This window comes from Myiozetetes cayanensis, unplaced genomic scaffold (assembly GCF_022539395.1).
Source record: "Myiozetetes cayanensis isolate MyiCay16 unplaced genomic scaffold, myiCay2020 scf20-37, whole genome shotgun sequence".
Taxonomy (NCBI): domain Eukaryota; kingdom Metazoa; phylum Chordata; class Aves; order Passeriformes; family Tyrannidae; genus Myiozetetes; species Myiozetetes cayanensis.
This window is the reverse complement of record NW_026087412.1, coordinates 9,804,801-9,821,204: the sequence shown is the minus strand read 5'-3', so window position 1 is coordinate 9,821,204 and position 16,404 is coordinate 9,804,801. Positions and strand designations below refer to the sequence as shown.

The 16,404-nt window shown below is 37.6% G+C and overlaps 1 long non-coding RNA gene across 1 annotated transcript in view; it reads right to left on the bottom strand.

The window, feature by feature from the left end:
- Positions 1-5,784: 5,784 nt before the first annotated feature.
- The window catches only part of LOC126640872 (uncharacterized), a 29,447-nt gene continuing 18,827 nt past the window's right edge, over positions 5,785-16,404 (bottom strand). Inside the window, exons 2-3 of the long non-coding RNA XR_007629165.1 lie at positions 12,372-12,486; positions 5,785-6,295 (exon numbers count right to left, since the gene is read on the bottom strand). This is a non-coding gene — a long non-coding RNA (uncharacterized LOC126640872). The remainder of the gene's footprint in view (positions 6,296-12,371; positions 12,487-16,404) is intronic.

The window sequence follows — 16,404 nt, the reverse complement described above, 5'->3', positions numbered from 1 at the left end:
GGCATCTTTTTGCCCTCAAATAGTCACTTCCAGGAGGCAGCTTTTCTGCCTTCCATCTCTTTCCCCAGATTGCACAGGCAGTGCAGATTTAGATAAACAATATTTTTTGCATATCTACACAAAATTGACCCCCCGAATCATGATAGAATAGCTTCTTCTTGTTGTTTTCTTACCCTGATAGAAAGCACTGAGAAAGTCTTCCAATGAGTATTTTCTGAAGGCAGAGTCCTCATTAGAAAGCCCACATGAAATAGGCTTATGTGATAGCAACTAAAAAAAGAAAGACCTTTTCTTTTGCACTGTCCAGAAAGAATTCCATCCACATCCTTGTTTCTGTAATTCACTCTAAAAATGTAATTGAATGACCCAGCAGATTTACTTAGTAAATTGTCATCTAAATCCGTTGAGCAAAGAAGTGTTTACTGTAACAGTCCAGAAATCTTTATAAATGTAATAGTTAATCCCTTACAATTCAGGTCCAAAAAAAAATGTGTGCCAATATGCTCATAACTGAAGCATATTCATCTTTCTACACAGATGAAATGCATTTGTCATATTTAGCAGGAGATCTAGGGAGAAAAACACAGTTTTCCATCTCAATCTTTAGTAAGAAAAAGGCAGTTGAAGTGGGGCATTAAAAAAAAAAAAAAGGGTATGACAATTTTTTTTTCATTTAGACACAAAGAAAGCCCCCACCACAAAGGTATTCAAGGTCTGTATTAAAGAATGACTTTCAAAAACTTATGTTTTGGATTCTTTCAATTGCCATCCCTTTAGAGCATGATTACCAAAATGAGAAAATGATACATGGAGAATAAACAGAAGAACATTCAGTGTTTCATTTTTTTGGCATTATTAGTACATTTTAGATGGCATGTACTTGTAAAAATCAGAGCAGACCATTGGAATTTGGATTAAATTATATGTTTTATTTCTTCCAACAGAGATAAATTAAACCAAATCCTGTGTAAGCTGGTTTGAGTTCAGCATTTCGCAATGGATGTGGTTAAGTAAGTACTGAACTAACCTATACACTACGTGTCAAACCTCTGCTTATAAACTAATGCTTCTGAGTATAGAAAAAGCCCTTCTTACTGTTCTATTCCAAATGGCCTATGTGGTAATACATAAAATAAACATCCATAGAGAAAACCACTTTTAGTTTCAATAGCTCGTAGATTGAAGTTAAAAGGAAATCCAAAACTCCCTGCAACAGGCAATTAATTTTAACCCATAAGACTAATAAAACAATGGCAAGTATGCAACCTGCCTCACAGAAAGATGATTTAATGTCCCTACTGCTCTAAAAAAGACAGTTTCACCTGTTGCAAAGCTTGTCTGAAATCCAGTTTTGAATTATCAAAATAGGCCTTGGTATAAAAAGCTCAAGGTTTTGTTTCTTTTTTGCTTTTTAAAGTCATGTGCAGCTACAAAGGGTTTGCTTCTATCCATTGGAATAGTAAGAACATTTTTTATAAACCATGTGACAGGGTTATTCTACTGGGTTGTAGGCAGGAACTGATTGTGTTTTTGTTTAAACACTTTGAGGATTAGCAATAGGAACAGCAAATTTTAAATAACAGTGCCATTAATAACACATTTGTTAATAACATGGAAGATTTTAAAGTGGTTAGTAGTAGGATAATAAGAACTTGAATGCTGTGGAGGATGGTCAAAAAGGAAGGAGACAGTGGAACACAAAGCTGCTACAGAAATGAATCTGATGGAGCTGTAAAGGGTAGTCATGCATGTTAAAGACAATATAAGGTCAGGAAGAAAAATGGAGAAACAAATCCATTTTAAAAGCACTTAATCAAATTAAATGTCTTTTACCGTTACAAACTGCAAAGGACAGGTGAACTTTCCTGTGACTTTACTGCAAATATTACTTTTAATCAGGAATCCAACTCACTTCTCTTTCACTAAGTATAAAAATAAAGAATTGTAGAATAAAGTAAGAAAAATAATTTGCAGTCATCCAGAAGATAATCAGGAGGTGAGTAACAGGGTGGATTTGTGAACAGCAAACCATGGTAAGCAAGTCTGATTTCCCTCTACAACAGGGGAGCGGCTCTTCTGAATGAGGGGTAGGCACTTGTATATTTTAATTTCAATAAGGCTTTTGAAAAAGGTCTCAACATTCTTATAAACTATCTAGGGAAATGCAATGTAGGTCATACATTAAGGGCTGTGTGCCAGATTGAATTTCTCCCTCCAAATGATGTGATTAAGAACCTTGTGCAAGTTGGGAGATGTCTCATCTCACACAAGGTGCTTCTTCCTGGTCACATCACCTCCGAGGGAGATGGTGGCGTCTCATGCACATCCCTGCCAGTGTGCTGGGATTCCTGTGGCCAGGGACAGCACGAGGAAAGGGGCAGAAACGTAGGATGAGAGTGCTGTAACAAGCTCAAACAGGCTGAGCTATGCCTCCTAGCCAGCTTTATTTGCTCTCCTGATGACAACTGCAAGGGCTACTGAAAACACAGTATTTATGGAATGGGGTCTCCTTTGAGCAGGTACAGTACAACTCTGCACCTGCCTTCTGGCCTTCCTTGCAGGAAGTCAAAATTAATGCATGGTTTTTTGTTTTGCTGTAGATTTAGTGGTGGTTGAAAATTGCTCAAAAATTATCATGGACTTGATGGGACTTCACAGAGGGGTCTTGTACATGTTTTTCTTCTATTTTGGTGTCTTGAATGCTAGAATTGAACCTTAGAATGTAATTACTAAAGAATCATAAGATGGAGAGGAGCTCCCAGTTTGTACAAAAAAGTGGTTGATCAGGTAATGAGACATAGCACTATGGAAACCTTTTGCTACTTGGTCCATAGCAAGTAGAAATGCTCAGCAGTGAAAATGTAAAGAGCTGCATATGGAGTCACTGCTGACAGCTTGAGAAACAACAGGTGATAATGAATCAGCACCAACAGCTAACTGCTCATTCTCTGCTCAACTGTCAGAACAGCAAAGCTTGGCTTAGAAGTACAAGAATTAATTAGTTGAAGTCAGGAATAGAAGCAGTGATCGTTAATGTGCCACCTGGGTATACTCATGTCCACTGGAGTCAGTGGATGGTGCTGATACCATCACCAATAGAGAGCAGGACAGAACCAAACAGCAAACTAAGAGTGACCTGGCTCTGCTTCTGAGTTTGTTTTGGAGGTAGATCAGGAGCAGAGTTCTCTGTCTGCTGAACAACTCTGATCTGTTACTCATCAACTAAACAAGCCAAAACAGAATTAAAACAAAGCAACTCACCACCTCCAAATGGAGTGTGGGTGCCAGCTCTGCTCAGCTCTTCGCTCCAGAGGGAACCTGTCAGCCTGCACGTCCTGACAGTCCCATCGCTGCACAGGGGAAGGGGATCAAAGAAAAACATACTGAGAACAACACGTGAAGTCTTCTGGAGCCCTCAACTCCAAGCATTTCTTGCATGTGAGAACAAGAAAAGAATCTTTATGTAAGGTTGAAAAATGCCTCCATAGCACTAAGGAGGATGTGTTCTGTTAACACACCTCCACTCAGTGACTCACGGGCCGCATCTCGTCCCGCATAGCTGTAGGTGCTGCTTTGTAAATTTTGGGTGCAGTCATCTTAAGGTCCTGCATCATCATCAGAAAGTTACTTTCAGAGTGAGTAACTTTTCAGGGCTCAGCCTTCCTGCAGTCTGAGTTGCCTCTGGAAGTAGCTCTCTTTCCGGCTTGGAGTCGCTCCCCGGCTGGAGCTGACGTGGTCTCAGTGAGAGATGCTCTTGACAGGTATAGGATACCTCTGGCACGAAAGGCTTCTCAGCTTGTCTGCACACAAACACAACAGCTGTATTTCCCCTCAGGTGCCTCCTGTCCCAGAGCTATGGCAATGAACAGGTGTGAAGGGATGGTGACTAAAATGCACCACAAGTGGAATGTTCTCAGCTCTGGCTATTCTGTGCCAGTAGATGAACTTCTGCCCAGCACAAGAACGAGGAACTGTGTTTGGTCAGATCTGCAGCAGAGACCCTTAGTCCATGGGATCAGTTTTGGGTATGATTAGAAGTGTGGTGCTTAGCAGAGTATGTTGTGCCTCACTGACCTGAACAGAGCCAGTGAAGGACTGACAGGAGCACTGGTCATGAACAACAAACAGACTGGCCCCAAATGTCTCCCAGCTAGCTCATGCTGACTGGTCATCTTCAGAGACCATTTGTAACATTTTTTTTTTACTGTGTTTTTTTGGTTGGTTGGTTGGTTTTTTGGGTTTTTTTTGACATTTTGGCTACCAAGCATACACACCCTCTCCTCAATCAGCTTTCTGAGGTCTTCCTTCCTAATGATCATTTTCCAGTCACTGTTGAGATAATTAACAATAATGAACAGTAAAACTGGAAATAGTGGAGCTTGATAGTCATTAATATTATTACTCTGAACTCTGTTTATTTTTTCCCCTGAATTCTTTGTAGAATTAGTCTAAGTGGTGGCATACAAGAGATAATTTTAGTAAATTATAGCAAAGCAATTAGAGAATGAGTTTAATTTACAAGCAGACATTTTTACTGCTATTTTCTGGGCTGCTTCATACCAAATAAAATGCTTAGTTTCTTAATTATAGGTAATAAGAAAAAGACTGAAGAAACTAATGACCAAACCAAAATATGTTTCATATTTGATCATTTAGATACAGAGACAAATTAAATTCCCTCTCATATTACAAACATTGCATTAAAACTGCTCTCACTTATGGTAGCTCTTAGTTCCATAAATGTTGTATCTTTAAAAAGAAAGTTCAGTAAAGTGGCTTAAAGTTCCATGAGGTGGTTTAAACAGCAGAGCTCCCTCTGAGTGTGGCAAAGTGTCCAGGGATGTGAAGGACTTTTTAGAGGAAGTTGGACTGCATTGACTTGTTGAGCTCTGAATCTCAGGATGAGCTGAATGCTGTTCAGAGAAGCAGTAAGAATTTAGAGGGATGATTTTACAGGAATGCTTTGGTAGGAGTGTACTTAGGATCATAGAGAAAGAGTAAGGGAGCTGTGGAGTTAAGGGCAAACTCAGGTGTCTTCTGTTGGGGTTCCAGATTTCCTCTGCAGAACACTGGGAACTGTATTGGAAGCAAGGGCTTTCTCACACTTTCAGTAGGTGATCCAGACACTTCTTGATGCAGTAAAGCTGCGATCCTGTGCAATCTGCCCCAGGTGGACCTGCTTCAGCAGGGGGCTTGGGCTACATGATCTCCAGGGGGCCCTTCCGAGCCCAGTTGCTCTGGGATTCTGCGTGACTGATGGCTGAGAGGGCCTGTCCTGCCCAGCACAGCCAGCCACAGAGCAAGGGCTGATTCAGCCAAGAAAAGCCAACATTTCTGTAACACATCAGATGTAAAAGCAGGAGGAATGGAGAAAAGCTGTGCAAAGTAAAATAAACCTTAGGCAGAAGACCCCAGAGGACTGCGGTGGAGGTGAAGAGAACATAGTCAGCCTTCACGAAATCTTGGTTAAACAACAATGGGCTGAACAAGACAAACTGTGGTAGAAGTGTACTGGTGTGATCTGCTTTATTGTCAGACTTATCTACAAATATCTTGCCCAGCATGGGCAATTAATGGGTAAATAACTTAAATATTAAAAATCCTAGTTAGGAATTACTACAAGGCACTACAATTAATAACTCACCTTTTAAAAATGTTGATAAAAGAAAAGGAGGCAGCAAGACTGCTGTCTTTAAAGGACATTAAAGGATGGCTATTAAAACTTTTTGCCATTCACATTAGTATTTTGAATTATGCAAATTATAGTTCTGTGCTTCCCTCCAAAAGTCCATAGGCAATAAGATTGCTCCTTCCAAATGTTAATTTTTTTTTCTTTAAAGAATGTGTGTACATGAATAAACCAAGCTTGCCCTTCTACCTAGTTTTTAGAGAAGAAGCATCTTTCTATTGGTATATTATGGGAATGAAGCTCCCTCCCCCTTCACAGAAGATGGCACAATTCAGAAGTTGTTTCAGAACATACTCAGTTTAATTACAGGATCAGTGAACACAGCAACGTTTTCTTGGCAACAGGTAGAAAAGCTGGCAGTTAATCAGTTTCTCTGGAGTTGTTTCTTGGCATTACATCGCTGCATTAGAAACTTGGATTTCGTTTCTTACTTTGTTTTTCTGTTCCCCTGCTTCATTTCCTCTTTATCAGTTTTTTTTTCTGGTGGTACATAAAAATAACATGCTGCATTCTTTGTTCTGAAGAAAGAATTACCTCGGTTGCTTTTGGAATCCATAACCAGTGGTGGGATGTGGTGAGAATCCTGTGCATATACATATGCATTATCTGATAATAAAGAAGGGAGCTAAATGAAGATCATGCACAGCTTGCAGAAGTGTAGAATGTTAAACTGAGATAATTACCATTGCTGAACTTATGTATTAAAATGTATTACATGCATAAGGAAAAAAATCAGTTGGGTTTCTCATGTCAAACTGCTGGTACATCAGGCAAGAGAGAACCCCCAGGGCAGAAAGGGAGAGAACAGCCAACAGTACCTGTGACGTTTGTTGGTGTTTAATCACTGCAGCCTTGCTGCCTTACTGAGTGCCCCATGAAGTTCATTTCTACTGACCACTGCAGGCACTAAGTTGAATTTAATACTTGGAAGCAGATACGATATATTAAGAGCAATATTTTCAGAGAAAATATATTGTTCTCCTTCCCTTGTCCCTTTGAGAGACTAAACAAAACAAACAAGAGAAGTAACTGCTGACTGAGGAGAGTGATGATGTAAGTCCTGGGTATCTGCACTTGACAGAAGAGTGTAATTTTCCAAATTTTGCAATTCAGATTGCTAGGTTTTTAATACTTTAATGTAGTCATACATAGAGAATATGAAGAATTAATTAACAATCTGCACTGGATCCCTGATGGAGCTCTCTGGGTAAAGACGAGCCATAGAGAATGATGTGCTTAATAATAACTGATAGAACTTTTAGGAAATTACTTGTATAGTTGTCTAGCACTCAAAATCATCTAATTTTTGCTATATTCTTACCTTTATTTTTATCATCATTCCTTTAAATGCTATCTTAAAAGAGTTTTAATAATAATTTGCTTTTCAGAAATAAAAAGTTGTATTTTTGCTCAGATACCTCATTATTTTTGTGTTTGTACACCATATGGAAGACACGAACAGACAGATTCTCCTTAGGAGCCTGTGCTCTGGCCTTAAAATTTGAGTTAATTTCTGTAAATTTGCCACATTGCTGAAGTAAAATATTTAAATTTTGAGGTCTGCAAATCAGAATGTAGGGCAATGCTTTATTAGGTTAAGATGTTATGGTGTGTTTTGTTGAATGCAGAGCTTTAGAGTTGGGGTTTTTTCTTGTATGAACTGTGGAACAGGCTGAAAAGCACATTTGTACTCTTCCATAAAAACAAAACAAAATGTTTTCAGAGGCAATGGGGAACAGGACAAAAAGAGTTAACAGTCAAACAGTACAACTTCTGGAGAACTTTATACTTCTCCTCTAAACATTCATCAGAGTGGTAGCCTAAAATTTTAGTTCAAATTTTTGCATGGTTTTATGAGGTGTTTATAAGACTTTTCAGTGTTTTTCAACAAGTCTGGAAAGAATACATTAAGGTTTTTTCCAAAAGTGTTTCTTATCTATGTCTAGCTCTCACTTAAGTGACTTGAGCTTATCTCTAACAAATAATGGGTTTTTAAGACTGGGATGGCACAGCTCTCTGCCCACACGTGCTAGATTTTCTGCACAATTTCTGTAAACTGTACTGTCAGAAAAACAATAGAATGTTTCTTTTTCTGCAGAGACACCTTCATTCCAGAGAGGGATTCTGTTTATCTGATAAAGTACATAGGAAATATTAAATTCAATGCCGAGCACCCTGTGTCTTCAAATAGCTTATTTACTCAGGTTGGTATTACTTAGAGTCATTTCCTGAACTTGGGTGCTAAGTTATGCAAGTCCTTGGGAGCAAGACTCGTGTTCAGCTCAAGCGTGTCACTAAATCATGCCTCAAGAAAGGGCTGTACTGAACCTTTATGATATTATTGGGCATTTTTGAAATTTGCAAATATCTAAACACAGTATCTGAATTTGATTCCAAAGGATTTGTTATTCCACTGGTTTTAGTTCTCTTAGAAAACTCATTCTTTGAAGCGCTCAAAGAGGAATTTCCTATTTAATGCTACGTTGAGGAGTATTCTTCTCAAATTTGTCAGCTTTGGGAACAATATGAAAGACATGCCTTGGATTTGCTCCTTTCATCTTGTTTCTTCTTCTCCTGACTGCGTTCTTACACTGCAGTTTATTGATGATGAATGGGAGAGTAACGCCTGGTGCTTTTGACTCACTTCGGATGAGAAATCTGAAAGTAACCACCAGTGAGTTTGACTCACTTTTCATTTCCTCTGAGGGCTTTCTGCTTTTATTTCCGGGCTTAATCACTATTATTGTAAAAATATTTGTTGCCTCCACAAAAGTTCCCAAATGATTTTGACTGTGCCTTGGGTGTGCCGTGTAATGGACCCACACATACACATGGTTAATGAGCTGCCAGTTAAGTACAGAACTTATTTTTTCTGAATACAAAATATACTTTTATTCTCTCATGCTGTACCACACTTAAAATACTCTTTGAGGAATTTACTCAATCTTTATTTAGATGTGTTAATCCTGGTAAAAATGAGAAAATATTTTTGGTAGCTAAACTTAATGAGGTAATAATTACTCATTCTTGTTTTACTTTTGCTAGATTTAGTACCTAAATTTGGGGCATGAATATAAAATCTTTCCTGTGCCCACATTTCCAGATTTAAAGTACTTAGAAGAATCCACACTTATTCCAGCAATTTTCTGTACTCTGACTCCAGAATGAATATTCTGTTTCCACTCCAAAGTCTGAAAAAATAATTTCTTTTTTTCTTTCTAAGGTCTTTATCTTATTTATTTCTAACAGAATACTTATGTATTCACATGGCATTTACTGTGACTTCTTAGTAGCGTGCATGATTCTTTTGCAGAGGTTCTAAGTTTGCAGAGTAGACTCTTACTGTTAGTCTGGTTCTCCTACAATTTTCCTCATATTAAATGTGAGAAAAAAGCTTTTTCTGAACTGAAATCGTGGGCATTTATAGCTTACTTTAGATCCATCTAATGTAGAAAGCAAGCAAATTTGTTTCCAGTTTTTCACCTGGATAATTTTCAGTCTGATTTTATATTTTTCATGATCTTTTCAATATGTTGTTTTCTATTAGCTGAGCTGTATTATCGCCAGGCACAACATCAAGCCACATGAGAACGAGAAATAGAGGATGGAAAGGAAAAGTAAGAATAAACAACTTATAGTCTTAATAATTCTTAATCAGCTACTGCTTTTGATACTTTAAACATGGTGATAATTAATGTGGAAAGCTCTGGAAGCCTTGGTAAGCTCGCTTGATCATCTGAAGAATGCCGGGACTTATTAGGGAAAGTTCATGATTCATACTCAAGGATTTAGCCAAGGGAATCTTGTGACCTAAGCAGCCTGGCTCTCCAGTGGTAAAAATGGGATTTTCTTATCTTACACAAAATAATAATTGAGACAGAGAGCAGGGATGGAAGCAGACAGGATACATTGATTTAGGAGTCAGCAATACTTGGTGCGCAGGGAAGTTGCCGTTTTGGCGAATTGTTGGTGTCGTGATGGAAATACAAAGTTAAACTATAATACATGAAGTGTTCCATAGGGATGAATCAGAGCATTCCTGAGACACAGTAAAGATGAGAGTTGTAGGATGAAATGGGAGGGGTTTTTATGTTCAGTGGCTGAGTTATCCTTAAAACATTTTTAGTCATTTGCCTGATTGGGGTAATTGCTCTTCCCAATCCCTTCAACCCAAACACACGAACACGGTCACAGTACAGTGACACAGTCAGCACTCACAGCCACTGCATGCAAGATTTGGAGTGATGACATGAAATCTAATCCTATTTCTAATAGTAAACATTGACTTGACAGAGTCAGTCAGTTTCAATTTCCACAACTGAGTTAATAATTTGACTTTTGATTTGTGTGTTTGGAATCCTGAAAAAAAGGCCTTTGAAATCTGAGCAAGGAAGGCTGTACTGGGTAAGGGAGATTGCAGACCAGCTCCACAGGACAGTCACATAAACACACGCTGGTCCCTTTGCTGAGCTGACCCACAGAAACAAACTTGGTCCTATTTAGATGCCTTGCCACCTCTGCCCTTCTCTCTTCTTCCTTCTTGTAGTGCTGCATCTTACTGTGTTTCACAGCTTGGAAGGGAAAATGAAAGTACAAAAGCCAACCATCATTGCTCTTTGATTGTAATCTGATTCACGAGCTATGAGGGAAGTAAATTGTATAGAACTGATGATCCTTTAAAAGTCGTGCCATCAGATTCCTGAGCCTCCACAATGCAGAAATCCCTGGCAGGCCCTGAGGGAAGTTTCAGTGTTGGCCTTTGTGGGAACTGCATAGGTGGGGTCACAGCAAACTCCCTTCTGGGCAATCTTCATATGGCACAAATCAGTGAAGGGGATGATGCTGCAAGGGCCACACTCCTTCGAATAACAGCAGGGCTTTGGATGGAGTTCCCTGGAGGAAATCATACATTTAAAGCTCTTTGCAAAGAGATCATTACAAAATGATTTCCCATCATCACACTCCTGTGCTCAGTTGCAACATCTGAAATTCATGTTTATTCAGACCTTCCTTTGCAACTTGAGTTGCAGTTGAAATAAAACAAATTATACAGTGGGAAAGTATAATACATAGCAGTACATACAGTAAATTCCATTAGTACTATAAATTATATCTTCGCTATTATTAGCTAAAGATGCCTCATTTTTTAGCATTTATCCCTGTAATCAGTGTATGTGAGAGGGTACCTGCCCCAGAGAAAAGTGGGCCCTAGAACACATTTGTGAGGATTATATAGTCTTTCAAAAATCTATGGTTTGTATTGGAAAAATATTCTATGTTTTCTTCTCATATCAGAGTTAAACTTGGTGTGAATATTTAAAACTCATATACATAATCCTGACATTGGTATGGACATGAATTATCTGTTTTCAACACAGCTTTGAATAACAGAATAGAATATTTTACCCATAAGAACAGCAATAAGCAAAGCAAGGATTATGAAAAAATTTAGGTGTTTTAATTTCCCTGTAAACATTGCAAAACAATAGCCAAATATATTTATTTTCTGCTGAGTAAAAAGAATTAAAAATCCTCAGTTCTACAGGGCATTGTATCCAGGCAGCCCCATTCCTCTGTGGAGTTCCACCAATTGAATTACCCAATTCTGATTACAGATCTGCTTGCAAAAACACAGTTTGCACAGGGAAGGATAATACAGTTATATATCATAAATAAAAACTACTTCTACAATGTTATTTAGACTTAGGATTTAGATTTTGGAGCCAAAGCCACCTCTCTCCTCACGGCAAGACTTTGGCTCTGTGTAGTGGGTACCACCCATGGATATGGAAAGCAATGAACACTGGCTTACAAATTAGGAATAATGCCAGACAAGATGAAACTATTTTAAATATTAGATGGAAGGAACAGAATTATAAAAATAATCCCAAAATTCTATCACCTGAAACAGGAAAACAGTTTACCTGGCTTTATTTAAAGTAAATATAATTGAAATTCTTACTGTGACATGGACTGTGTGTTCTCTGACACAAAAGTTTTCACAGTAGAAGACCAAACAAAAGACAAACTCTGGAATATTGACAAGAGCTCTATAGAAATGCAATAAAAGTCAAGTTTATGACATTTTATATAGCTTCAAAGAGAAATTGTTTATCAATGCTGAAGTTCCACAAGCAAGTAAAATGGGTTTTCTTTCCAAAAATAAAGTAAAATGAAGGCATAATGTAATATTTAGGAATATTTACATACCCAAAAATACATAAATGTAATACCTTACATTTATTTTCACATTCAGGTTCAATACTCAGGATTGAATATCTGAAGATGGTAGGTTTAACAAATGTTACTGTAAGAGACCCATGTGTGTTTTCAATTATCTACATACAGTCAGTACAAACCATATTTTCAGATACGAGATTATTTTACTATTTATTTTGCACGCCTCGATTTTGAAATGTATTTTTGAATATTTTGAACATTCCCAACTCCCTGATGAGATCTGGACTGGATAATTCCCCAGAAACAGGGTCGTTTTTCACTCCAGGGTAAAAGAGGGTAAAGACTTCAGTATGACTGGGGAAGGGGGAAGAGAGAAGTACAGAGGAAGATGATTTTGGCCAAATGTTTCTTTTACAAACATAATATCCTTCAATATAGTTTGTAAGTAGAACATGAAATCGATTGCTATAAACCCCTCAAAGTTATATATTGGAATAGTTACCTTAAGTCATTTTATTCTCTGCCTCTATATGAATGATGCCACTATCCATAACTCAAAATTAGGAAGGATTTCTTCATCACAGGAAATGGGCTGAACAACTCAGCTTTAAAAATACCTGGGAAAATAGAGATTATTGTAAAAATAATGCTGCATTGTGATGAGTTTTAACTTGCAGTGTTTATTTTGACGACCTTTAAAAATTTCATGGAAGTAACTGAAACTCAGTCTTTATCAACATTTTAGGAATGTGGTGTATGGGCTCTGTAAATTCCACCAGTGCCCTTAAATTCCACAAACAGAGTGAGGTTCCAGAGTGCCCTGCAGCAAACTTGTATCAGAGAACAGCTATTTGCTGAACCTTTTCTAAATGTAAGCAACTTGGGCATTTTTGGCACAGAAGTATTTTATTTGAACAGCCTCATTGTAATGGCTTAATTAGGAGATACCTGTTTTGCCCAACTATCAGCCATTTGAAGATTGACCAGATTTACAAAGCTCTGAAAGGCTGAAATGCATTTTTCCAGCTGGAGTAAACTTCACTGCTAACTAAATCAAACCTTCCCCCAAACAGAACAGAGAGCAGATACAATAATATCACATCCATAAGTATTTCACTAAAAGCTGTCAGAGAAGTAACAATGATAATTAAAATCATATGATCATTTAAAAGGCTTTTATTTTCAGAGTATAAATATTTTTCCACAGTGAAATTATTGTAAAGTCTCTCAGAAAATTGTTATCATGCTGATTTTTTTTTAAAAGTGAGAGAGATTTCTGCAGTATTTATATACTCTTACACATGATTAATGGTGTCAGTGCTGTCTTTTTTATTAGCATGTCTTTCCTACAGTATTTATGGCATTAGAGGATTAATAATCAAATGAAGGCTGCAGTCAAATGAAGTGCAGAGAGCACCACAAAGGTTTCTCCTGTGTATTTTAACCAGACTATCACATTTTAGGGCAGACTCTTCACCTAAGGACAGAGTTTGCCTTTCAGGCAAAAGCCTCTGTAATTTGTAATTTGTCCATGCTGGTAAAGACTCAAGGAATTCTGGTGGAATTGTGTGTAAGTATTTGTTCTAGTGAATAAGTTATCTTCTTCACTTATTCAAGTGAAGCCAGTGAAGATTTTGCCAGAAAACTTCAATCCAAGCATTAAAATCCCTTTTTAATGCCAAAAGGTAACTAACTAAAACCAAGTTGTTTTCTATCTCTAGCCATGAGTGATTCCTTTAGGTCACTGTTGAAGGTGGCTGGACTGAAAATATGCTTTTTATATTATTCACTGCAGTCAAGCAGTTGCTTTAAGGATAAACCTCATGCTACAGCTAAAAATCCCTGCTACAGCTGGGAGTGAGTTACATTATTAAAGGGCACATGTGAGGAGAAAATGGGGAAAATATGTATTCATATCACTGAATCATGGAATCAAATATTTGTCATGCACAGTTTGAAATAACAAAGAAACCAAAACTTCTGAAGGAAAAACTGTACTTTTTCTGGATGATTTCTGGCTTATGCCAGTCATTTCACAGCATGCTGCAGCTCAGAGCCAGTACCTGAAATGTGTCTCTGGGATAACACATCCCAACAGCTCTTTGTTTGGTCCAGCTACTGAAATAAGGTAAAAACAGTTTCCCAGTTGTCAGGCAATGTGCTGCTTTATAACCAGGGCAGCAGGACACTCCCAGTCTCATTTCTGCCTCACGTCACAGCCCCAGCCCAGACACGGGTGGGAGTGAAGGGACACACAGATATACAGATTTACAGATGAAGAGCTGTGTGACACTTCCCCTCACATAAAACACATCCTCACTGGAGTGGCAACTCCCCCTGCAGCCAAGGGGCCTGTTTAAATGTGGAATTAAGCATATGGCTCGTGGTTAATTTGTTGTGCCCTCTCCTCCTAAACCAACAGGAGTATTGCAGAGGAATGAGTACAAAGCAATTGCCAGTAGTAATATCTAGAAGGTCATCATCCTTATTTATTCAGTGTGTTAATCCAGCTCTCAGAGTCTGTGCCAGAGAGAATCTCCTCTGGGACCGGCACCAGCCATTTTTATCAAGCAGCATTTACAGTCTCCAATGTTTAATCACTCTGCATTTAATAAGAGAGGGAACTTCCCCTGTTCAGCACAGTTGTACGATTTGGGATTTGTGCTTCATGAATATAGCAAAAACTTTTCATTTTGGTAAATAATTTGGCATGTAAATATCAGCATGAATAATTCCTTAATTTCTCTACTAGTTTCTCACACTTTAGACTTACTAATGCTCCAGATTCCACATGAATCAGGGCCAAAATCTCTCGAGTTTCACGTTATTACCTGTCAATTGAACTATTTGCTGTGTTGAAATGAAACCAAAATCAGCTCAGGCATATTGAATGTGTTAAAGGGAATCTGGTCTGGGGTTCCAGTTGCTTTAAAGGCAAAACCTATTCAAGTCAAGACTCTTTTCCAACCTAACACTCATAATTTATAAAAGTGATTTACAGGGTAAAATACAGAAATAGGGACTCAGAATAAAATGTTCTGTCAAAAAGAACATTTTGCCGTGTTCCATTAGAAACAAAATGATCTCTCACAAATGTATTTGTTTAAAGATATGCTAAACTTATGGCTATGCAGATCAATCTCTTCTTTTCCAAATGGGTCTATGCCTTTAGGGATGTCAGGTAATAAAGATACCAATTTCTGCAGTCTTTGATTTTCAGTAGGGCTTCTATAAATAAGGAAATTCAATAGTTTCATTATAAGCTCATACTACAGGGGTTTTTACAACATAGTGTTTAATGTACAGTCTTGTATCTCTGAAGTTTTATCAATATGATGGTAATGACAAAAATATTACTGCTCATAATTGTAAGTGGACAATTACTAAGTAAAACTGTTTTGTCGTTTAGCCTTTGTCTTTGATCATGTTACTTCTTTATGAGTCAAATGTCTAGCTGCTTAATTTTTTATGTGATATTAGCCTTGTCTAGTACAATTTACAATGTGGTTATAGGTGAAAGCTATTACTGCGTGAGAAATACTTGACTTTTTCTATATTCATGCTTAATTTTATTTTGTCATTTAGAGTATCTGTAGGTTGCATGAATATACTTGGCAGTTTATAAAGTGGTGTCATAAATAGAATAGGCAGCGACAGTGAGACAGCATTAGAATACTCCTATTTTCCACTATTTCTTCTGATCTTGTATGTAAGAAAAATAATGTACTGGCTTTTCATTTCTTAATCCTTTAAAGAACATAGTGAATTTAAGGATAATTAATCTCTCCTTGCTTTGGGTGTCTAAAACTTCGGTACAGAGATGAACAAGATGACTGAGGAGTACCCTATTATCAGTGAAGAGAAATGGGTGCTGTCAAAGAGTTATTCACCCTCTCATATGATAAGGATCGAAGATAGTTAGGACTCAGAGAGGAATTTGCTGAGTTTTGAAAGATTCTACTCTGAATCTGGACTTATTCTACAACACCAGACCATCATCTTTAGGGGGCTTATTCTGTTAAGTCACCCCACAGCCATTAAAAGTGGATTTTATAGAAAAGGGGTATTTCCTTCACATCTCCTAAAGCAAACCATATGTGTGTGTATCGGTATAGCTATAAATATACATAGGTAATGGTTGGATTTGCTCCTTAAATGATCATTTGGTGCAGTGAGGCAGTACCAGGTACAATACATTTCCTGTATTCTGAAATGTTTGGTCATTATTTTAATCACTCAAATTTAGGCCTTGAGTGAGAACAATCAATGTGGCTGTAAATCTAAAAACTAAGTAGAAATGGATATTGCACCTATAGGAGTACAGATAATGTACTTCCCACATTATCAAAAAATGTTTAATCAAGATTTATTAAATTTGTAACATTTTTTACTTCAGTAAGAACTAAATTAGACATGCTTGATAGGAATTCTTTCTATTACTCTACTCAGTTTATACTTTTCTGTGAAGAATTTATCATTCAGCTCTGTAGTACTTTTTTTTCCACAGAGGAGGACTCTATTCTTCAATTCCATTC